At 47.7% G+C, this 24465-nt stretch overlaps 1 pseudogene; it reads right to left on the minus strand.

Moving 5' to 3' along the window:
- LOC147113970 (uncharacterized) overlaps positions 1-23980 on the minus strand; it is a 113231-nt pseudogene extending 89251 nt beyond the window's left edge.
- Between the last annotated feature and the right edge of the window lie 485 nt (positions 23981-24465).

The following is a 24465-nucleotide window of genomic DNA, read 5'->3' on the forward strand; positions in this document are numbered from 1 at the left end:
TGAACGGGAGTAGCATGGAAATGGAGCGATGAATGCAAGCGGGCGTTTCAGAAGAGTAAGGACCTAATCACTTCAAGAGAAGTATTGGCTCAGTACAACCCACCACTACCGATAAGACTGGCGTGTGATGCGTCTCCCTACGGCATTGGGGCGGTACTGTCACATAAATTCCTTGATGGTTCAGAGAGGCCGATAACTTTTGCGTCACGCTCGTTAACTTCAGCCGAGCGTAACTACGCCCAGATTGACAGAGAGGCCCTCAGCCTGGTGTGGGGGGTGAAGAAGTTCAATCACTACCTGCACGGTCAGAAATTTACTCTACTAACTGATCATCAACCTCTCGTCTCCATTTTCAACCCTCAGAAGGGTGTACCGATAATGACGGCACAACGGCTACAGAGGTGGTCCCTTTTCCTAGGGGCTCACCAATATGACATCGAGTACAAAGGAACTAAACAGCATGGGAATGCTGATGGATTGTCGCGCCTACCGTTGCCGACGGTGGAAGAAGAACTGGCAGTGGATCCAGTGGAGTTATTCCACTCGACTATAGTCGAATGTCTCCCTGCGATGAATGCAAACATAGAAAAGGAAACACAAAATGACCCGACACTCTCCTGGGTCTATGATTTAACGGTGAAGGGATGGCCAGCACATGGCGAACCACTGCTGCCAGCATTCTCGCCGAGAAGAGAACAGCTGTCAGTGTGCAGAGGAACCTTGATGTGTGGATCCAGAGTAGTAATTCCACCCAAATTGAAGGATAGAGTGCTCAATGAGCTTCATGAGGGTCATCTGGGAGGGGTAAAAATGAAGAACTTAGCCAGAGCGTTTGTGTGGTGGCCGGGAATCGATAGAGAAATCGAAGAGATGACCAAGAGCTGTACAGGATGCCAGAAGGTCCAAAACGCCCCACCACAAGCCCCTCTACATCCATGGGAGTGGCCCTCATCTCCATGGCAAAGGGTGCACATTGATTTTGCTGGTCCCTTTATGGACTCGGTGGCCTAGAAATTCAGTTGCCTTAGCGCCGCTTTTGAGGCGCTAGAGGGACTAGCGCCAGGGTTATGGCCAGTTTAAAAATTCCCTGGGGCCCTAAATCGGCGTTGCACCGGTAGCGCTGCGCCGGCACCGATGACGTCATCGGTGTGCGCAGCATCCCGGTTGCCGTGGTAACCCGCCCGAACTCCGAAATTGAGTTGCGGCCGCCTCGCCCGTGGCAGCCGCAAGCAACGTTCTGTCAGAGGTGCCTTACTCCAGTTTGCGCCGGCGCATTAAAGGCCCCGCGGCGGCCGGCCACTTTCCCGCCGGCCGCCTGCCCGCAGCTCCCTCCCCGGACTTCTCCCCCCCCCACCCCCCCGGAACAGATGCAAGCCCGGCACTTGTCCGAGGTGCCGGGCTCATTTTTAAGCAGATTTGCGCGGGCCGCGGCCGGGTGCAGGCAGCTCCTCCTTAACGGAAGGAGGAGGCCTGCACTTCCCCAGCCTGCCGCACCGCATCGGGTGCCGCAGCGCCGGAATTCTGGCGCGAAACGGCAGTTAGCGCCCTTTTCCAGGCGCTAAGACCCTTCAGTAGCGCCGGCAGCCGTTTGGGCGCGGCGCCACTGAATTTTTGGCGCGCGCAGGGGACTTAGCGCCGGCACTAATTTCCGGCGCTAAAGCCCTGGTTAAGCCAAAACCCAATTTCTAGGCCGATGTTTTTAATTGCGGTAGATGCACATTCAAAGTGGCCAGAGGTAATACAAATGTCCTCAACCACCACAGAAAAAACTATCACAGTATCACGAACCATATTCGTCAGGAATGGGCTGCCTGAACAGATTTGCTCTGACAATGGACCACAGTTTGTGTCTGAAGAGTTCCGGAGGTTCTTAAAGAACAATGGTGTTAAGCATTACACATCCGCCCCATATCATCCAGCCACTAATGGATTGGCCGAGAGGTTTGTTCAAACATTCAAGAAGGCTATCAAGGCAATGTGTAATGAAGATATACCCCTACAACACAAGGTGGATAACTTCTTGTTTGCCTACCGGAATGCGACACATGCGGTTACCAACCAAACTCCAGCCATGATGTTCTTCAATCGAAAACTACGATGCCGCTTGGATTTGGTTAACCAAACGTCAGAAGAGATGTGGAGAACAAGCAGTTTCAGAATATGAATGAATGGCCGACCAGGAGTGTTAAGATAGGTCAACCAGTTTTGGCCCGGGACTACCACACAGAATGGCAGCCAGGAATGATCTGTACACGGCAAGGACCCCTAATGTATACCGTGGACGTTGGGGAGAGCATTGTAAGACATCATGCTGACCAGATTCTAGAGTCACTGCAAAACGTCAACTCCACACCACGATCTGATACACCTGACGATAAAACCGAAGTACCAATTGCATCTACCGCAGAATCGGTGATATTGGAAGCAGACGAACCAAACAACGACATTGATACCGACTCAACCTTGCCAGAAGAACCTGATATCCCAAAGAGGCATTATCCAGACAGAATCAGGAAGCCTCCTCAAAGACTGAACTTATAATTGCTTAACTTCAACCAATGTATCTAGCAACCGTAATTGTAATTGTAATTAGTTATTATTTAGTTGTTAAATGAATGTTATGTACTGTTTATCTAAAAGGGGAGGAATTGTTGTGTATGTAACTTTAAGGGAATAACTGGTCTCAGACTGCAGTACCGGCAGTGACCACCCCTGTATAAAAGGCCCTAGCAGGCTTCTGTAGTTTCAGGTTCCAGGTTGTCTCCATTCAGTAAAGACTTGTTATAATCAACTCCTGCAGTCCGTGTCTCAATTATACACGGACATAATACATTCCACAGAGCCACAGTGTACTGATCCTTCAACTGAGCCTATCTAGTTAATGTGAGCCTATTTTTCAATGCAGTTAGTCAAGTACTGGGATGTATCACGAGGGCACATGAATATAAGTGACATTAGCGCTATATTAACTCATTGGCAAGGCCACCATACAACTTTAGGTTGTCCTTTCTCGAAAAGCATTCCACAGCTCTGTTTCACAAGAATGGTCAGTTGTCATCTGTATGAAATAAAAGCAGAAAATGCTGGAAATACTCAGGTCAGGCAGCATCTGTATGAAATAATTTCAACTTTCATCCCTCTGTCCTTCGATACTTCAGCCTGTTCACAGTGTTTTGATCTCCCATTAAAATTCATGCTAGTAATTAGCATGTGTGACCTATAAAATTATTATTACTTGAGATTAATTCCCAGGGAACATTTCTGGTATTAAAGAAAGCTTCCACCAAATGTAATGTTAAACATCTAATTTTGTTTTCTTTTTCTGTGGAAACTTTGCTAAAAATACAATCAATGACTTTGTTCTCATTTCAATTGTTATGCTTACCATGTTTATTATTATGGGTCACAGCAGTGAATGGAGGCATCGTCACTAGCGAAAGACCCATGGTAGATATAATTAATATTACTCAGTCTTAGTCACTTCAGCAACTACTTAAATATTTAAATCTATGGTGGCCTACAGTCTACCAAAATAATTCATTTGTCAGAATTAAATACCTGCTCAAATATTTTTTCTGATATTTGTCTGTATTGATGTATAGGTTTTGTGAAGGGATCGCTTAAAGTGATACATGTCTTGTGGAGTGTGGGCGTGTGTGCTGTGAGGAGGATGCCGAGAAACTCCAGTATGATTTGGACAGGTTGGGTGATTGGGCAAAAGCATGCCAGATACAATATAATGTGGATAAATGCGAGGTTATCCACTTTGGTGTCAAAAACAGGAAGGCAGATTATTATCTGAATGGCAATAGATTGGGAGAAGGGGAAGTGCAACGAGACCTGGGTGTCCTTGTGCACCAGTCGCTGAAGGTAAGCATGCAGGTGCAGCAAGCGGTTAAGAAGGCAAATGGTATGTTGGCCTTCGTAGCGAGAGGGTTTGAGTACAGGAACAAGGATGTCTTGCTGCAGTTGTACAAGGCCTTGGTGAGACCACATCTTGAGTATTGTGTGCAGTTTTGGTCGCCTTATCTGAGGAAGGATGTTCTTGCCATGGAAGGAGTGCAGCGAAGATTCACCAGGCTGATATCTGGGATGGCAGGAATGACATATGAAGAGAGATTGGGTCGATTGGGCTTATACTTGCTGCAGTTTAGAAGAGATTGGGTCGATTGGGCTTATACTCGCTGGAGTTTAGAAGAATGAGAGGGGATCCTAACAGGACTAGACAGACTAGATGCTGGAAGGATGTTCCCGATGGTCGGGGAGTCCAGAACCAGGGGTCACAGTCTAAGGATAAGGGGTAAGCCATTTAGGACAGAGATGAGGAGGAATTTCTTCACCCAGAGAGTGGTGAACCTGTGGAATTCGCTACCACACAGTGCAGTTGAGGCCAATTCATTAAATATATTCAAGAAGGAGTTAGATATATTTCTTAAAGCTAAAGGGATCAAGGGATATGGGGAGAAAGCAGGGACAGGGTTCTGAATTTGGATGATCAGCCATGATCTCATTGAATGGCGGAGCAGGCTCGAGGGGCCGAATGGCCTACTCCTGCTCCTATCTTCTATGTCTATAAAAGTATGTGCACAGAAGGAGGCCATTTGGCCCATCATCCATGTGTCGTTTCTTTGAAAGAGCTATCCTATGAGTCCCACTCCCCTGCTCTTTCCTCATAGCCCTGCAAAATTTTCCCCTTTCAAAAGTTTCTATTGAACCTACTTCCACCATACTTTCAGGTGGTGCATTCCAATTCATAACAATTCATTGTGTAAAAAAAATCCTCATCTCCCCTCTGGCTCTGTTGCCAATTGCCTTAAATCTGTGTCCTCTGGTTACCAACCCTCCTGCCAGTGAAAATGGTTTCTCCCTATCTATACTATCAAAATCCTTCAGCATTTTAAGCACCTCTATTAAATCTCTCCTTAACCTTCTCTGTTCCAAGGAGAAAAAAATCCCAGCATCTCTAGTCTCTCCACGTAACTGAAGTCCCGCATCCCTGGTATCATTCTAGTAAATCTCCCCTGCATCCTCTCCAAGGCCTAGAAATCTTCCCTAAAGCATAATGCCCTGAATTGCGAAAAAAATACCCCACCTGTGGCCTAACCACTGATTTACAAAGGTTTAGCATAACTTCCTTGCTTTTGTACTCTATGGGCTGGATTTTCTCAGCGGTGTCGGGATGGTGGCGGGATAGCAGGTTCCGGTCCCACTTCTGGCTGCAGCCGCTCTGTCAAAGTGATCTTCCCTTGATTGGCCATGTTAAGCCCGCTCTGCGAGCTTCCTAGCCAATTAACAGGAAGCGGGTCTGATGACGTCATTTGATGACGCATCATCAGCCGGTTTCCTTAAAGGGACCATAGCTACGTTGAGTTTGACAGTTGTTCTGTCAGTGTTTTACAACATTGAGGTGCTGCAAACACTGCACAGAGGTGGACAGTTGCAGCCAGGCTCTCCAATGACTCCCTCCATATGCTTATGGAGGGAGTCACAGCACGCAGGGAGGTTCCCTTCCCTTCCAAGGGCAGAAGAGAGCTCGCCAGGATGCCAACGCAGCCTGGTTGCACATTGCACAGGGGGGCAAAAGCAGGGATGTCATCAGGAGTCCCAGGCTGCAGTGGCACCAACCTTTCAATGATCTCAGTGGATCAGGAAACATTACTGCAAAGCCACACTCAAACTCACCCTGCTGTGCCACTCAACACATCCCCATCACTCTGCCTTCCATACCCTTCTCCTGCACATCCTTACTCACACCAACTTACCTTGCACCTCCACCTATCCCTCTCTATCTACATTACTTCTTCATCTAACTAGCCACCCCTCACACTCACCCTCATCCAACTGCAAGCATATCAACTAACAACACACAAGGGTAAGTAGGCATTTGAGCAGTTTAGCCAATGTCCATTTGAGGTTTCTGGTAATGTGTTGTCATACAGTGAAATCTATATTTTCAACACTGCCCCTTATTGGACAGATCTGTGCGCACCTTGAGAAGTGTCTTACTGAGTTCAAGTGAATGTTGAGATATAACTTACCCCACCCCTCCCCATCCCGCTATAGTGAGGAATGTGCATGGAATAGCTTCGGGTCAACCTGGTGCTTCATGCCGCAGCCAAGTTTACATCATCAAGTGAATTAAATCTGGCCATGGTGATGCCATCGTTGGCCTCCCAGGCAGCAATGCTGTCAGGGGCCCCTGTGTCCTGTGCAGCATCAAGTGATGGTGAAGAAGGTTGGTGTTGTTGTTGGTGCTGCTGGTGTGCCTGGTGAATTTGGTGTTGGGGCTGAGCGTGGAAGGAATCAGAGGAGCAAGGTGAGATAGGTTCTAGGGCACAGATGTTGCTGCAATAGATTGAATCTGCCGGTGAGATGACAGAAGCGATCTGTCAATGGTGGAAGAGGTTGTTCCAATGAGGTGGCACTGGACATACAGTTGGCTCTAAATACTTGCAAGCTAAAGAAATCTCTATGGCCTAGAAATTCAGTTAGGGGCGCCCAGCTCGCCTGGGCGCCGGAATTACCGCTGCGCGCGGAGCCACTTGCGCCAGCGGGAAATTCAGTTTCAGCGCCCCAAGTTGAAGCCGGCCGCTAAACAAGGGTTTCGGCGCCCCGCTTGGGGCGCTGAAACTGAATATCGGCGTGTAAAGTGCCGCAGCGCCACCCGCTGCGGCACGGCAGCCTGCGGTACTGCAGGCCTTCCTCTAATTCTTAAGGGGGAGGTGCCTGCAACAGCGCGATCCCCGCTCGCGAGTGCCGGCAAATGAGCCCGGCACCAAGGAGAAGTGCCAGGCTCTCTGGAAACAGCCGGCAATGCCACGGGGGGGGGGGAGGGGTGTAGGAGGCCGGGGAAGGAGATGCGGGCAGGCGGCCGCCAAAAAAGCGGCCGGCCGCACCTCCACCTTAAATCGCCCCACTACCGGCACAGGTAGGCCCCGTGTACCGGTCGCTGTTTGCCGCCAGCGCGGGGGAGGCGGCAGCAACCAAATATGGCCAGCAGGGTGAAAGCGGGGCGCTGCGCACACCGATGACGTCATCGGTGGCGGCGCAGCGCTAATGGCTAACGCCGCCATTAGCGCCCCGCTAAATATCGCGGTAGGTTTGCACAGTGGCGCAAAAGCCCTCTTTGGGCGCAAACTGGTGGCGCAGGCCACTGAATTTCTAGGCCTATATGTCTTACAAATGCAGTAACCAAAAGTTTCTGTGCTCTGAAACTGACCATCTGCAACATGGCATCCTTTACACCACTTCTGCAGTTGTCAGCTTATCAGATACATCAGAGCAGACTCAAATCATGCCAGGGTGAGCTGGCGGGTTTCCGTAGCAGCGGGTAACCCATGGAGAAGCATGTACATTTGGAAGGAAGCCTCAAAATACCATTATTTTGGCTGTTAACAAGCTATTTAATGAGCTGAACTGTCTCCACCGCCGCTTGGTGTCGGGTCAGTTCTCCGCTGACAGACCCGACACCTCGGAGACTCGCATGGAGGTGGGTTAACAGTGGGATTCCTACCCGCTGTCAATCTTTGCTATTTTGACAGCAGGCCCGCCTCCATACCCGACCTCTGAAAAATCCAGTCCTATGTCTCTGTTCATAAATCCAAGTCAGGATGGTCTGTGACTTGGTGGGGAAGTTGGAGCTGGTTGTGTTCCCATGTGAATAGAACAATTGATAATGAGCCAAATTAGAACAAATTACCAGACGTTAGGCTGCAGTTTGTCGAATCTAAACTCCAAACTGCAACTTTAAATTGGCAGAAACTGCTACTGACAGCCTTAGCAACCAACCACCAAGAAAGCAGTTTCCTTTTTCTGACGTTATCTCATTGGACTGTCACAGAGAGAGGAGTCTACTTAACAAATAACATCACGTGACATTTCTATCAGCGTTAACCACAAGTTTTCCCACCCATCCATTTACAATAATTTGACCTAATTTAAAACCATGATATTTCTGAAGATTCCAAGCCTAAACATTTAGGTAAGAACATATTTTAAGGCTTACCCTTGACTACCTTGATCACCTATGGTCAGATTATTCACAGTTTATGCAAATGAATATAAAATACTTTTATGTAAGAGATTAGAAGATAACTTCTAATATCTGGGACTTGTAGACTGACCTTCAGTTGCATTTGAAGTGACATGCTTACCATGGTCTGTGGTAAGGGACACACCAGTGAGTAAAGGAGGCGGTGTGCTGAACCCTGTAACAGAAAAAATATTACTTTCTTGTACTCATGTTGGTGAAAACATTAATCATTCTCACTCCCTGCTTAGCCACACATTGCATCCTCCAGGCTACAGGCAGCAACCCACTTGCAAGTCTATGTAAATGCTGTTCTTGAGATGGCCACTCAGGCTTGTGGAAGAGTGGGCTGAATCACCCTCTTATTCTCTTTCCTTTTTTTTGGTAGATGCTTGCCTCTGATTGGAATCTCCTTTTGACAACTCGTTCAAGATGAGGAAGACAATTAAACCCCAAACCATGGAGCACATCCTGTTCATAGAATCATAGAATGGTTACAGCACAGAAGGAGGCCATTCGGCCCGTGGAGCCCATGCCAGCTCTCTGCAAGAGCACTTCAGCTAGTCCCACTCCCCCCACCTTTTCCCTGTAGCCCTGCAATTTTTTTTCAATCAGGTACTTATCCAATTCCCTTTTGAATGCCATGATTGAGTCTGCCTCCTCCACCCTTTCAGGCAATGCATTCCAGATCCTAACCACACGCTGCGTAAAATGGTTTTTCCTCATGTCACCTTTGGTTCTTTTGCCAATCACATTAAATCTGTGTCCTCTAGTTCTCGACTCTTCCGGCAATGGGAACAGTTTCTCCCTATCTACTCTGTCTGGACCCCTCATGATTTTGAATACCTCTATTAAATCTCTTCTCAACCTTCTGTGCTCTAAGGAGAACAACCCCAGCTTCTCCAGTCTATCCACGTAACTGAAGTCACTCATCCCTGGAATCATTCTCATAAATCCTTTCTGAACCCTCTCTAAGGCAGTCACATCCTTCTTAAACTGCGGTGCCCAGAATTGGAAACAATAATCCAGTTGAGGCTGAACCAGTCAGGTGTTTTTCGTGTCAGGAACCCAACTCCGATGTGAAGTGGGAAAAAAGTGCGATTTTCCCCTAATTGGGCACTTGATTTCCAGTGTGTGGGAATCCCTGGCCCAATGAGTCTTTCTATCCTGAAAGTCGCCTCCGATGATGTCATCAGTGCTGCTGGATTTAAGGCCTGCAAGCAGCCTTGCTTCTTCTGGAGACTGCAAACTTTATGGCCATTGTTGTGATCGCTTCATTCAGCAAATATGTCCAGCAGTAGGCCAAAGTGTGCTCCATGGTTCGATGACACTGCCCTGCAAGCTCTGGTGGAGGAAGCAAGATCAAATAAGGACGTGCTCTTCCCTTCCTCAGGGAGGAAAAAGCCTCCCCAGCAGACTAACGCTGTGTGGATGCAAGTGGCCCAGGAGGTCAACTCAATGTCTATGTGCCGCAGAACCTGGCTGCAGTGCAGGAAGAGGTTTCATGACCTTCTCCGCACAGGAAAAGTGAGTATGACTTTCCCATCACCCTCAATCTGATCCCCATCGCCTCTCCTCACCAGCACTCAGCTTTGCCAACCTCTTCCTCCACATCGCACTTGACACTGACATCCCTGCACCCTTACCCATTCCCTCTCTCTGTATATTCACATTCACTTAACTATTCGACTATGCAGCCCTCACACTCCCTATCGCTGTGATGCTATGACAACAACTTACAACACACAGGGAGGGCCCTTGGTCTTGGCACCTCACTCCATCTTTGTCTTCTTCTAAGCATCTATGCTATGGAATTTCTACACTCACTCCTTCATTTTCACTCAAACTCCACTTGTGTCCCTCATTACAGGAAAAGAGAGTCCACAATAAGAGGGAGAGGACAGGAGGAGGGCCACCCTCAGTAGCCCAGCTCACCACTGTGGAGGAGGCGGCCCTGGAGATTGTGGGAGTAGAGGAGGATGCGCAAGTGGGGGATGGACAGATGGGTGCATCACAGCAAGCTGGTGACAGAATAGTTTTGCATCTCTCTCATTAACATTGCCTGAGTAACTGATCATGAAGGTCTAACAGATTGACTTATGATCATCTGTACAATTCAATGTGCATGCAAACTTTACCTCACATCTCCAACTCTTTCCTTTACTGTCCCACAGGACCATTGACAGCCCCTGTCCCCACTGTCCAAGAGGAAGAGCCTGATCTTCAAGTCTCCTCAGAGGAAGCTGCAACCTTGGAAGGCGTAGCGTCAGCAGAATTCAGCGCACCCAGCACCAGCGCAGACACTCACACCTCAGTGGGACCTTCGCGAGTTAGTGCAGTGTTGTCACCTGGTATATCATAGCTCACAAGTGAGCATCAGCAGATGGTGGAGACAGGGACAGCAGTGGAGAGTCTTCGTCGGAGGGCGCAGGACTCTGCCAGCTCGGCTCGGTTGCATGTCGACCCTGTGCCTCTGGATCCATCCAGAAGAGCGGTGCTGGAACTCCAGGAACAGGTGAAGGAGTCTCTGGCAGGTTTTGTCTCCAGGGTCGCTGCGAGTGTGGAGCGAATGGAGGAGTCCATCGCTAACATGAGCACAGCCTTTGTGGAGGCATTGGTGCATGAACGCATCACCACAGGAAGGATGGCAACCTCCGTGGAAAGGATGGCTACTGTAGAGTAGAGGATGGCTATGGCCATGGAGGAGCTTAGTCGCCAGGGTCGTGGAAACATGGTCATTGCTCAGAATAGACTGACATCTCTTGAGGAGCGATGGTCAGCTATTGAGCAGAGAAACCAGACCTTCATGGAAGTCCTCTGGAGTAGGACTTCCAGCGCAGAAACAGGTCCTCATGGCCCCCCTGAAGTGCAGAAAGGGGTTGTCCAGCCACTTGCTAGGTCTGAAGTGGGGCTGACCCATGAGAGGGAAGTTTGTGGCAGACAACAAGGAAGTGAGGGCTCCTCTCCGAGTGTTCACACAACCATGCCATTGCAAAGCCCTCGGTCAGAGCCCCACCAGAGTCCCCACCCAACTGAGATCGGCGTCTCAAACCCTGCACAGCCGCAGGAGCAGCAGACTGTTGCTGAGCCCTCACAGGCTCACAACCCCAGAGGATGCCCACCAAAGGTGTCGAGGCAGGAGCAGCAAGAAAGTGAGCAAGGAGCCTCCACATCTGCTGAAGCCATAGGGGAAGCACCATGTAGGAGCACACGTAAGAGGAAGATAATGCACAAGTAGTCACAAGGGCAGTCACTTGGGTGTCATGTGTTTATTTTTGAAATGCCATCATGCTTGTTGTGATACAAAATGCTGATGTTAAACTGTTGAATTTGTGGCATGTGTCATTTTGCAACTGGGACTTCCACATTGAGGGCTTAGGGTGATTTGCAATTGTCAGTATGGTGGTCATAGTGATAGGAATCCGTAGGTTCTTGGCCATTATCGATGGTCTGGTAAGAAGCTGCGAGGCAAAAGTGCTTGATTGTCTAGGCTAAGCAAATCTGGCCAAGATGAGTGCATCCCTTGCATCCCGGGCAGCAATGTGCTCGCGTGCTGCTGCCGCTGGTTGATGCGCCTCTGCTAGCTGTTCATTGTGGCTCTCCTCCTCCTCATCTGAGGAGGCTATGTGATGTGCCACTTGTTCCTCAGGCATCTGCAAGCCACGATGCTGTGCCATGTTGTGAAGTGCACAGCAGACCATGACTATTCTGGAGACCCTGGCTGCTGAGTACTGCAGGGCTCCACCTGATCTAGCAAGGCATCTGAAGCGCATCTTCAGCAAGCCGATGGTTTGTTCGATTATGGATCTGGTGGAAATGTGGCTGGAGTTCTAGCGCTCCTCAGCTTCGTTGGATGGGCTCCTCAATGGCATCATTAGCAACGTCTTCAGGGGATAGCCCTTGTCTCCAAGCGGCCATCCGAAAAGTTGGTCTGGCAGACTGAAGAGCGGAGGCACACTAGACAAACGCAGGATGAAGGAGTCATGGCAACTGCCAGGGTACTTGGCGCAAACATGCAAAATTTCCTTCCTGTGGTCACACACCAGCAGTATGTTGAGGGAGTGGAAGCCCTTGCGGTTGACAAAAATACCTGTATTGTGATGGGGTGCCTTAAGGGCCACAAGTGTGCAGTCAACGATGCCCTGCACCCTTGGAAAGCCTGCCAGATTGTCAAACACAACCGCACGCACAGTTACACTGGCTTGATCCTTGGAGAAATTGATGTAATTATGAGCGATGACAAAGAGGGCATTGGTTACCTGCATGATGCAAGTGTCTGCGGCCACCTGGGAGACGCCGCTGATGTCAGCTGCTGATCCCTGGAATGAGCCGGAAGCAAAAAAGTTGAGTGCGGTGGTGACTTTGACAGCCACAGGTAAACATAGAAACATAGACGTTGGAGCAGGAGTAGGCCATTCAGCCCCTCAAGCCTGTTCCACCATTCAATGAGAGCATGGCTGATCATCCAAATTCAGTACCTTGTCCCTGCTTTCTCCCCATATCCCTTGATCCCTTTAGCCTTAAGAAATATATCTAACACCTTCTTGAATATATTTAATGAATTGGCCTCAACTGCCTTTTGTGGTAGAGAATTCCACAGGTTCACCACTCTCTGGGTGAAGAAATTCCTCCTCATCTCTGTCCTAAATGGCTTACCACTTATCCTTAGACTGTGACTCCTGGTTCAGGATACCCCTGCCATCGGGAACATCCTTCCTGCATCTAGTCTGTCTAGTCCTGTTAGAATTTTATAAGTTTCAATGAGATCCCCTCTCATTCTTCTAAACTCTAGCAAATATAAGCCCAATCGACCCAATCTCTCTTCATACGTCATTCCTGCCATCCCAGGTATCAGTCTGGTGAATCATCGCTGCACTCCCTCCATGGCAAGAACATCCTTCCTCAGATAAGGCAACCAAAACTGCACACAATACTCAAGGTATGCTCTCACCAAGGCCCTGTACAACTGCAGCAAGACATCCTTGCTCCTGTACTCGAACCCTTGCGCTATGAAGGCCAACATACCATTTGCTTTCTTAACCGCCTGCTGCGCCTGCATGATTACCTTCAGCGACTGGTGCACAAGGACACCCAGGTCTCGTTGCACTTCCCCTTTTCCCAATCTATTGCCATTCAGATATTAATCTACCTTCCTGTTTTTGCCACCAAAGTGGATAACCTCGCATTTATCCACATTATACTGCATCTGCCATGCATCTGCCCAATCACCCAACCTGTCCAAATCATACTGGAGTTTCTCTGCATCCTCCTCACAGCACACGCACCCACCCAGCTTTGTGTCATCTGCAAACTTGGAGATATTACATCCATTCCCTCGTCTAGATCATTAATATATATTGTGAATAACTGGGGTCCTAGCACTGATCCCTGCGGAACCCAACTAGTCACTGCCTGCCACTCAGAAAAAGACCAGTTTATTCCAATTGTTTGCTTCCTATCTGCCAACCAGTTCTCTATCCAAGTCAGTACCTTACCCTCAATCCCATGTACTTTAACTTTGCATGCTAATCTCTTATGCGGGACCTTATCAAAAGCCTTCTGAAAATCCAAATACACCACATCCACTGGTTCTCCCTTATCTATTCTACCAGTTACATCCTCAAAAAATTCCAGTAGATTAGTCAAGTATGATTTACCTTTTGTAAATCCATGTTGACTTTGTCCGATCCTGTCACTGTTTTCCAAGTGCTCTGCTATTACATCTTTTATAATGGACTCTAGCATTTTCCCCACTACCGATGTCAGGCTTATAATTCCCCGTTTTATCTCTACCACCTTTTTTAAATAGTGGGGTTACATTAGCTACCCTTCAATCCATGGGAACTGTTCCAGAGTCTATAGAATTTTGGAACATGACCAGCAATGCATCTACTATTTCTAGGGCCACTTCCTTAAGTACTCAAGGATGTAGATTATCAGGCCCTGTGGATTTATTGGCCTTCAATCCCGTCAATTTCCCTAACACTATTTCCCTACAAATACTGATTTCATTCTGTTCTTCCCTCTCATTAGACCCGATGTTCCCCGCCATCTCTTGGAGGTTATTTGTGTCCTCCTTTGTGAAGACAGAACCAAAGTATGTATTTAATTGGTAAGCCATTTCTTTGTTCCCCATTATAAATTCCCCTCATTCTGACTGCAAGGGACCTACGCTTGACTTCACCAATCTTTTTCTCTTCACATATCTATAGAAGCTTTTACAGTCAGTTTTTATGTTCCCTGAAAGCTTACTCTCATACTCTATTTGCCCCTCTTAATTAATCCCTTTGTCTTCCTTTGCTGAATCCTAAACTGCTCCCAATCCTCAGATTTGCTGCTTTTTCTGGCCAATTTATATGTCCTCTCCTTGGATCTTATGCTATCTCTAATTTCCTTTGTTAGCCACGGTTGAGTCACCTTTTTTGTTTTATTATTATGCCAAACGGGGATGAACAAATTCTGTAGTTCATCCATGCGATCTTTAAATGTTTGCCATTGCCTATCCGCCATCAACTCTTTAAGTAACATTCCCCAATTCATCCTAGCCAACTCACGCCTCATACCAGCATAGTTTCCTTTACTTAAATTCAGCACCCTAGTCTGAGTCAAATACTTCACTCTCCATCTTAGTGAAGAATTCTATCATATTATGATCGTTCCTCCCCAAGGGGCTTCGCACAACAAGATTGCCAATTAATCCTTTCTCATTACATAATACCCAGTCTAAGATGGCCTGATCTCTAGTTGGTTCCTCGACATTTTGGTCCAGGAAACCATCCTGTATACACTCTAGGAATTCCTCCTCCGCAGTATTGTTACTAATTTGGTTAGCCCAATCTATATGTAGATTAAAGTCACCCATGATAACTGCTGTGCCTTTATTGCACGTGTCTCCAATTTCCCATTTAATACCATCCCCAACCTCAGCATTACTGTTTGGGGCTCTGTATACAACTCCCACTAATGTTTTCTGCCCCTTGGTATTTCTCAGCTCTACCCATACAGATTCCACATCATCAGAGCTAATATCCTTCCTTACTATTGTGTTAATCTCCTCTTTAACCAGCAATGCTACTGGACCTCCTTTTCCTTTTTGCCTGTGTTTCCTGAATATTGAATACCCCTGGATGTTGAATTCCCAACCTTGGTCACCCTGGAGCCATGTCTCCGTAATCCCAATTATATCATATCCGTTTACATCTATTTGCTCAGCTAATTCATCCACCTTATTACGAATGCTCCTCGCATTAAGACACAAAGGCCTAGAAATTCGACGGGCTGCGCCACCAGTTAGCGCCCAAAGAGGGCACTTAGTGGGTTTAGCGCCACTGGCCACGCCTCCCGCAAAATGTAGCGAGGCGCTAATGGCAGTACTAGCCATTAGCGCTGTGCCGCCACCGATGACGTCATCGGTGTGCGCAGCACCCCGCTACCGCCCCGATCGTGAAATTTGGTAATGCCCCCTGCTGTAACGCCGGTCGCAATTTGCGACCGGTTCAGGGGGGCCTACCTGCGGCGGTAGAGGCGCTGAGGTGCGGGGCGGCAATTTTTTTTTGCTGGCCGCCTGCCAGAACCTCTTTGTGCAGCCGTCCCCAGCCTCCTGAGCACCACCCCCCCCCCTCCCAAGAGCCCGGCACTTCTCCTCGGTGCTGGGCTCTTTTGCCGGCACTCGCGATCTTAGATCATGCTGCAGCAGGCCCCTCCCCTTTAAGAAGGGGAGGAAGGCCTGCAGTACCGCAGTGCGCCGTGCCGCAGCGTGTGGCGCTGCGGCATGTTGCGCTGCAAACTTCAGTTGCAGCACCCCATGACGGATGCGGGATGCCTCGAGTAGCGCCGCACTTCTGTTTGGGGTGCTCAAACTGAATTTCCGGCAGGCGCTCGCGACTCCTTCTGGGGCGGTACTTTCGGTGCTCTGGCGAGACTGGTGCCCCAAATGGGGCGCCACCGAATTTCTAGGCCAAAGCCTTCAAGCTTGTTTTTTTTTAACACTCAGACTTTTAAGAATTATTATTTACTGTGGCCATGTTTGATTTACACCCTTGATTTCTCTGACTGTCACTTTTGCTTTTCTCCTTCCTGTCTTTTGCTTCTATCCTTGCTTCCCTTTCCTCTGTCTCCCTGCACAGGTTCCCAACCCCCTGCCATTTTAGTTTAAACCCTCCCCAACAGCACTAGCAAACACTCCCTTAGGGGTGTCCACCTGCTCCTCTGGGCTCCAGCTCTTGCTGCAGCATTGTGCAGATGTCACCCACTACCTCTCGCAAAAGTCGGAATCTCCTTTGGCACTGCTGCTCAGTCATGTTGATGTAGCTGATCCTCTGTCTGTAGACCTTGTTTTGGGGGGTATCTCCTTCACTGATGTGCTTTCATGCACTGGCACCTTTTGGCCTGTGCAGCTTCAGGTGGACGAGCAGCAGCTTGGAGCTCCTGCTGTTGCTCCTGCAGTTGGTGCTGCTGTTGTTCAGGGTTCTGCTGCTGCCACGGCTGGTCTTCGTCCGAATCTGATGTCCAGGAGGAAAGGAAATAAATGGTTTCCATGCTTCTGGTATATACCTCAGTTGAGGAAGCGCTCAGTCAAGCTGTAGAGAGGGGTTTCCCAGGAGGTCACACTGGAGATGGGCGTCAGGCTCCAAACTTCCAGAACAATGAGTAGGCCTGCTAAAAGTTCCCCCAGACCTGAGACAACAAAGCTCTGCCACCTGCAAATGATGATTGCTGAAAACTCCTTTTTAATGGTGGAGCTGCAGCTGGTAGTAAGCAATCCACTTGTGATGCCACCAGGATTCCAGAGGAGACGTGCAGCACGTGGGAAAAGTGTTAAAATCAGAAAGGCCTCTCAAAATTGGATTGTAGAGGCAATTAAGTGGTTGTTAAGGGCCTTAAGGGCCTGGATGGAAACGGGGTCAGAAAACACGCATGTGGGAAAATTGCTCGGAGTTGGGATGGAGGCGGGATTGGGCCCGCCCACCTTTTTTTGCGATTTTACCACCTCACACACCTCCAATCCCGCCTCTTCAGGCCTGGCAAAATCGAGCCCTATGCCTCTATTTATGAGACCCAGTATCCCGTATACTTTTTTAAACACTTTCTCAACCTGTCCTGCCACCTTCCATGATTTGTGCACATAATACCCCCAGATCTCTCTGTTCATGCACCCTCTTTAGGATGGTACCCTTTAGTTTATATTGCCTCTCCTCGTTCTTCCTACCAAAATGTATCATTTCACACTTTTCACCAGCCTGTCTATGTCTTCTTGAAACCTATCATTATCCTCCTTTCTGTTCACCATACTTCCAAGGTTTGTGTCATCTGCAAATTTTGAAATTGTGCCCTGTGCACCCACATCCAAGTCATTAATATATATCAAGAAAAGCAGTGGTCCTAGAACCGACCCCTGGGGAACACCACTGTATACCTTCCTCTAGTCCGAAAAACAACCGTTCACCACTACTTTCTGTTTCCCGTCACTTAGCCAATTTGGTATCCATGCTGCCACTGTCCCTTTTATTCCATGGGCTTCAACTTTGCTGGCCATCCTATTATGTGACACTTTATCAAATGCCTTTTGGAAGTCCATATACACCATGTCAACCGCATTGCCCTCATCAACCCTCTCTGTTACCTCATCAAAAAACTTGATCAAGTTAGTTAAACATAACTTGCCTTTAACAAATCCGTGCTGGCTTTCCTTAATTAATCCACACCTGTCGAAATGACTGTTAACTTTGTCTCCGAGTACCGTTTCTAAAAGCTTCCCCACTACCGAGGTTAAACTGATTGGCCTGTAGTTGTTGGGTTTATCCTTACACCTTTTCTGGAACAAGGGTGTAACATTTGCAATTCTCCAGTCCTCTGGCACCACCCCCGTATCTATGGATGTAAGGGGTTTTCCTGAGAGATGTCCCTGAGGTTTCTCTCTCTAGAGGCCTCTCTCTCTTGCACAGTAAAACCTTGAGTGGTTCGACACACTCGCCCCTTAGATTCTATACTCTGGACTTTGGGGCAGGAACTACAATGTCGAGAAAACTCTTGTAGACCAAGTTTGATGAAAAAAAATGAAATTTTATTGCATAAGGAAAAATATCAAATCAAATGCAAGCAGATAAGAGAGTACATGGGAGGGAAAAACACAAAACAAATCATAACGACACAGTACTAACTAAGGCAAATACAGGCATCTTATACTCTACAAAGATCATGATGAAATAAGGAAACACACGGAACATCGAGGGACAACAACTCATGTTAATTGTACCCTTAAATCCACCCCCTTATTAAACCTATCTAGATCTGATTGTGAAGGGCCAGAAACATGCTCACCAATCCCACTAGGAAGTGCAAGGTTTTGAAATCAAGTCTGTGTTTTGATCCCTTCAGGCGCTCCGTCTCCTCGTGGATCGTGGAACCCCTGCAAGCTGCGCCACACCTCTCCTGAGGTGGGGGGGTCGGGGCGGCTGGACACCAGCAGGCCTGGATGTCGGCGAGGTTGAGGATCATCGGCTCGACCCTGGTCAGAGGAGCCTTGGGCTGGCTCCCATCGCTTCTTCAGTTTGTTTTTATCACTTCTCCTTCCAACCGGGGTGGCTGGAAGGTTTCTTCTCTTGGGGTTTTTATTTTTTTGTTTCTTCTCCCAAGTTGGGTCGATGGCCTCTCATTCCGGCAACAGCCCGGGGATGGTCGACGATCTCCCGATGTGTTTCCCCAGGGCGGGACGCCAGCTTTGAGACAGCCTTCTTGATGTTGGCTTTCTTCTTCCTCCTGCGAGTGCCTGCTTCTTCTTCTGAGTGTCCGGATTCAAGCTGTGTCTCACTCTTCTCCTCTCTGAGTGTGTCATCCGTTTGAGCTCTCTCCAACTGCCGAAAAGTCTTCCAGATATACCTTTCTTCCAGAAAACTTCCGTCTCCCGCCCAAAATCAGGTTAGTCTTTGTTTAACTTTTGGCGGGCTGGGAGCACAGCGGGGTAGTTATTATATTTTTTAATGTTTTCGATGGCCGGTAAAGGCCCATCTCTGGTCTGGAATGACCTTCATTGTTTTTAATGCCCTGCTGATCTCGTTATCTAGTCCTGGGTGCTGTTCTCATGAATATGAAATTGCCCCCTTTTGTCTGGGTCAACATTTAGATGGCCTCTGTCTCCAGGCCGATCTTGACTGGATCTGCATCTAATCCATATGCATACGTGTGGGTCTGGTTTTGTTCTCTCAGAAACGGCTTCCAGAACTTGCTGTGGGTTGAATCCACAAAGCTGTCTGAGGTTGCGCAGGAACCATTTTAAAGTGTCCCAATAAGCTGGTCACATGGTATGGTGGCCATTTTGTATGCCCCTTTTTCTGGGCTTCTTTTAAAACAGTCTTTAAAATCACGGCCTCTTCTGCCATTTGACCCTTATTAATACAAAGTCCAATTTTGTGAATCCTACAGGAGGATTGGAAAATTATGGCCAGTACCTCCACGATTTCCTCCTTAACCTCCCTCAGCATCCTAGAATGCATCCCATTCGGTCCTTGTGACTGATCAACTTTAAGTACAGACAGCCTTTCTAGTACCTCCTCTATCAATTTTTAACTCATCCAGTATCTCCGCAACCTCCTCTTTCACGATGACTTTGGCAGCATCTTTGTCCTTGGTGAATCCAGATGCAAAATACTCATTTAGTACCTCAGCTATGCTCTCTGCTTCCATGCAGAGGTCTCCTTTTGGTTCCTAATCGACCCCACCCCTCCTCTTACTACCCGTTTATTATTTATATGCTTATAGAAGACTTTGAAATTCTCTTTTATGTTAGCTGTCAATCTATTCTCATACTCTCTCTTTGTCCCTCTTATTTTTCTTTTTCACTTTCCCTCTGAACTTTCCATATTCAGCCCAATTCTCACTTGGATTCTCAACCTGACATCTGTCATATGCCCCCTTTTTCTGCTTCATCTTACTCTCTATCTCTTTCATCATCCAGGGAGCTCTATCTTTAGTTGCCCTACATTTCCCCCTCTCTGGTTTAGATTTTTTTGGCAGGTGTGGACAAGATGTGATTTTTTTTGCATCTCTCGACAGTCTGACGGAACAATATTTGTCAGTTAGTTACTAATTTGTACCGTCTGGTAGACAGGTGTGTGCTGTGGACTAGCAACTGGATTGAGACTCCCCAAAGTAATTCACTACAAACCATTCTCGCAGCACAGAAATTAACTGATGATCATCATGACCCTGGCAAATATTTCAGGAACATCTTCATTAAATCACTACAGTGGGTTTTCGGCAGTATTTTTACCGCTGACTGGGAACTTCTCACTATAATACCAAATAATGAATATGCTCTGTTTCCCCACATCAGTAGGACATTTGCTTGACTTAAACAAAAAAAGTTGTATCCTAACTTCTGGGACTCTGAAACAGATTTCTCGTTTCAAAAGAACCCAAGAGTCAGTGTTTGTTTCCGTCTCTGTTCTTATCTGTCTGTGTTCACAAGAGAAAAGGGAAGGCCGATCAGATAACCCCTCTTGAGTGCCCAGGAGCAGAGATTGTGAATCAAAACCTTAGACACAAATTTGATTTTCTGATCGGTAGTATTTTAACACTGATCTAGACTTTTGATATGTCATTAACAGATCAGTGAATTTGCGAACTGCTTAAAATAAATCTCCGAAGCTTAATTACTCTCCCGCATTCTGCAGAAGTATAGCACGTGAGAACTGAACTCACACCACTGCAGGCTCCTGCCCCGGTGAACTCGAAGGGGTTCATTTTCAAGACCCTGTGCTGCCGGCAGGGCATTGCTCACAGCAACCAGAAGTTACAAAATCATGGACCCGCTCTTAAAGGGCTGCAGCTCGCCATTAGAGGGAAAGTCCTGGTGATGGCAGAAAAATGGACTGTATGTTGACAATGGCACAAATGGGCAATAGGCTCCCTTTGAAATAACAACAGAAAATGCTGGAAAAACTCAGCAGGTCAGGCAACATCCGTGGAGAGAAATTTGAGTTGACGTTTCGGGTCGAACCCTTCTTCAAAACTGGAAAGAAAAGAAAATAGATCGAAGGCAGGGCTGCGATCGGACAAAAGAAGTGAAAGAAACAAAAGAAGTAAAAGAGACAATAAAAGGTATTAGAAGCTAGACGAGATGGTAATAGGCTGAGATTAGGTGTAAAGTGTACTGGCAGGGCAAGAGATAGCTGCCAGGTGTGAGAGAGAAACAAAAGGAAAGGGGGGGGGGGAAGAGTGGAAAAATTACAAGGAAAAATGTAATAGGGGCCGAGGTTATGATCTGAAATTGTTGAACTCGATATTGAGTCCGGAAGGCTGCAGAGTGCCTGATCGGAAGATGAGGTGCTGTTCCTCGTTTACATTGAGCTTCCTTGGAACAATACAAGAGGCCAAGGACGGTGAGGTCCGAGTGGGAATGGAGCGATGAATTAAAATGACAGGCGACCGGAAGCTCGGGGTCACCCTCACAGACTGAACAGAGGTGTTCCGCAAAGCGGTCACCCAATCTGCGTCCTGCTGCAGTCGGTGATCCAAAGGAGGGTGGTCCTATTTGGGGCTAAAGTCCACTGTCCAGTTAAAGCACAGGTGGCAGCTGTATGGAGGGAGGTCACCAAATGAATCAATACAGTCACCCTGGTCCTTTGTTGCAAATAAGGAACAAATGTTCGGGTCTCATAATGGAGGTGAAGGCGAGTGTGCTCCTCACTACTGCACAGAACACAATACTAATCGAAGTTGGGAACTGCTGCACCGTCTCAGAGGCACCATTGCAGGCACTGTGCACAGCTATTGCGCTTTTACACACACTCCTTCATTGTTCTAAAACTGCAAGGCAAACGTCTCTAGAGGGTGAAGGATCACCTTTGGTTGCTCAGCTGTCCAGCTCAAGGTGGCCCTGTGCTGTTAGGGTGCTTTTCAGTGGGGTCCGCAGCCATGAAAGTCCCGTTTTCATAACAGACATTCTTCACCCAGTGTTTCACCCCCTTCAGGCAATGCCGGCACCATGGAGGCGGGTTGGCACTTTAAATGTGATAATGAGGCTGGAAGCCTCGGATTTAACCGGTTTTGCAGTTTTAACTGTGGCTGGCCGTGGTTCCCAAGCCTCGGGAATTCTGGCACCTGAAGCGAGGTGAGGACAGCCTCAGTGAGCACTCCTTGTGGGCTAGGAGAAGTGGGACTGCTTCCCCCTGACCCCCTAAGCTCCTCCAACATCAGCTCCCTGCATATAATTGCCCCCCCCCCCCCTCCCCCGGTCAGGGATTGAACCCCCCCCTGGGATCGCCCCCCGCCCCGTGTCGGGTCTCGGAGGCTGCGGCCTCTTCTCCAGCATTCCAACTGGAAGCCAAGCCTGTCAATCCATCTGTGCGGGAACCTGTCAGTGAGATCACACGCACACTGTGGAGTTAAATCTCCGGGTTTCCCTGCGCGACTGGGCGCCTCCCTCACACCCGCTCCCCGTGGGTCCAAAAGTTAAAATTCCCCCCATAATCTCTATATGTTCACACATTTACTGTTTAAAAATCTCTCTAATATACCTGCCCATGTACAATCCACAATCACTGTAACAAATACAAAAAGCTCTTTTCCCCAGATTCTCAGCAGATGTATTATTTGTGTATATTACTGGACTGCACCACCTTCGGCATTCTGTACGTTCATCATAGCCCTTGATATTCAACAGAGATTTCAACGATAAATCTAGAATCAGTATTTATGTGAGAGAAATGCTAGAAATAGATAACATTGAGCTGACTTACCCTCCAAAACCAGCAGATTGAAAATCTCTTTCAGGTCATTAAAACACCAGCAATCTCCACATGGCAGCAATACCAGCCACTGTCTTCTTCACGTAGATGGTCGACAGTGAGCGATACATCTCCTTCCTCTATTTTACCATCAAGATGGTGTTTTGAGGATTTTGTTGAAGTTACAGTTTTCCCATTTGTTTTAATCAGTGTATCTCCACAGCCGAATGTTTTGCACTGTCCACGGTTCCAGCACATTTCAGCTTCACCATTCTCTCTGACAGAGTATCTACACGGCAGTGTGATCGACTGTCCCAGGACTCCTCGCACTTCTGATCCTGTTACAAAGGTGACTGGACCTGAAACAGTCCAGGTAAAGATAGTAATAATTCAGTGTTCATTGCAGTGACAGAGAAAGTGTGCAGACTATGATCAGCCTGGCACAGTACATAGAAAATAACACCAGTTACCAGCTGGTGTGAACCGTAGGAACTCAGGAACATAGGAACAGGACATTCAGCCCCTCGAGCCTGTTCCACCGTTCAATTAGATCATCCCATTACAACAGTGACTACACTCAAAGTACTTCATTGGCTGTCAAGTGCTTTGAGACATCTGGTAGTTGTGAAAAACGCTATATAAATGTAAGTATTTTCTTTCCTTATCGTTGATCTGTACCTCAACTCAATTTACCCGTCTTTGCTCCATATCTCTTAATACCCTTACTCACAAAAAATCTATCTACCTCAGTCTTGAAAATTTCTATTGACCCAGCACCCACAGCCTTTTAAGGGCTAGAATTCCAGTTCCACTACACTTTGTGCAAAAAAGCGCTTCCTGACTTCACTCCTGCATGCCCTCGCTCGGTTTAAGATTGTGCCCCCTTGTTTTGGGTTCCCCGCCAAAAGAAATCGTTTCTCTGTATCTACCCCATCAAATGCCTTTATCATTTTAAACACCTCGATTCGATCACCCCTCAACTTTCTAAACTCAAGGGAATACAAACAAAGTTCATGCAGCCTGCCCGCATAACTAAACCTTTAGGTCCCCGTATAATTTTGGTGAATCTGCACGATAACCCCTCTAAGGGCAGTCAGTCACACACAGACTCCTTATGTATTGCATTAAAAGAATTTTACAATGTAACAAAATTCATTTTTTAATTCAGAAACTTACCTAAAAGGATTAGTACGGTCAAATGAGCCACAGCCACAGTAACTAACATTGAGTCATAGATAGAGTTTTACAGCACAGAAAGAGGCCCTTCGGCCCATCGTGTCCGTGCCGCCCATCCATCCCTGTCCTGTCTAATCCCATTTTCCAGCATTTGGTCCATAGCCTTGTATGCAATGGCATTTCAAGTGCTCATCCAAATGCTTCTTGAATGTTGTGAGGGTTCCTGCCTCTACCACCCTTTCAGGCAGTGAGTTCCAGATTCCAACCACCCTCTGGGTGAAAAAGTTCCTCCTCAAATCCCCTCTAAATCTCCTGCCCCTTACCCTGAATCTATGCCCCCTTGTTATTGACCCCCCTACTAAGGGGAAAAGTTCCTCTTTATCTACCCTATCTATGCCCCTCATCATTTTGTACACCTCAATCAGGTCCCCCCTCAGCCTTCTTTGCTCCAAGGAAAACAACCCCAGCCTGTTTAGTCTTTCTTCATAGCTGAGGCGCTCCATCCCAGGTAACATCCTGGTGAATCTTCTCTGC

This window comes from Somniosus microcephalus, chromosome 8 (assembly GCF_052327205.1).
Source record: "Somniosus microcephalus isolate GS21.2 chromosome 8, FLI_Smic_1.0, whole genome shotgun sequence".
Classification (NCBI taxonomy): domain Eukaryota; kingdom Metazoa; phylum Chordata; class Chondrichthyes; order Squaliformes; family Somniosidae; genus Somniosus; species Somniosus microcephalus.